The sequence below is a fragment of the Geospiza fortis genome, unplaced genomic scaffold (assembly GCF_000277835.1).
Source record: "Geospiza fortis unplaced genomic scaffold, GeoFor_1.0 scaffold231, whole genome shotgun sequence".
NCBI classification, from domain to species: Eukaryota; Metazoa; Chordata; class Aves; order Passeriformes; family Thraupidae; genus Geospiza; species Geospiza fortis.
The window spans coordinates 1,243,273-1,244,216 of record NW_005054351.1 but is presented as its reverse complement, the minus strand read 5'-3'; positions in this window follow the sequence as shown (position 1 = coordinate 1,244,216).

Here is a 944-nt window from a genome sequence, read left to right as displayed (position 1 = left end):
CGGGGGCGCGCTCCGGGGCCAGGGCACTGGGGCACGGGGGCTGCACCTGGGGCCTGGCGAGATGCGGCATCCGCCGAGACACCCCCGCTCCCCAGCCCCCATAAGAGCTCCCGGTCCGGGATTGGGGTGGGACTTTGCTTAAAGCCCTGAAAAGAAGCCTTAAAAAAATCTCTAAAATAATAATTATTTTTAAAAATCGTAAGATTATGAGGAACGGCTGAGGGAGCTGGGTTTGTTTCGTGTCGAGAAGAGGAGGCTCGGGGGGAACCTCATCCCTCTCTACAACTCCCTGAAAGGAGAATGTAGTGAGGTGAGGGCTGGTCTCCTCTACTGTGACTGCAGTGAGAGGACCAGGGGCCTTCAGCTGAGACAGAGGGGATTCAGATTAGGTCTTAGAAGAAAATTTTTCACTATTAGGACAGTCAGGCATCAGAATAGGTTGCCCAGGGAGGTTGTGGAGTCACCATCCCTAGAGGGGTTTAAAAGGCATCTGGATCTGGTGCTGGATGATGTGGTTTAGTGGTTACAGTGGTAGTTCTGGGTTGATGTTTGGACTGGATGATCTAAAAGGTCTCTTCCAACCTAAGGATTCTATTCTATTCTAAATAATAAACACTATGGGCAAAAAAACCCCAAGCCTAAAACCTTTTCAGTGGAGGGTAGGGAGAGGGCACCGTGGAATCCCTGGTTCTGCAGGCCCTGGCTTTACCCACTGATCTGCTCCTGTCCCTGCTCCCCTCCCTCCTGCATGTGGCATGGCACAGGTTGGATGGGGCATTGAGTGACCTGCTCTGATTGGTGCCATCCCTGCCCATGGCAGGGGGCTGGAAGGAGAGGGCCTTGAAGCTGCCTTGCAACGCAAGCCACTCTATCATTCTATGAGTTAGGCTTTCCCAGCCTGCAAGTCCTTTCTGCCTCCCTACCTGCAGCTGCAGGATGACCTT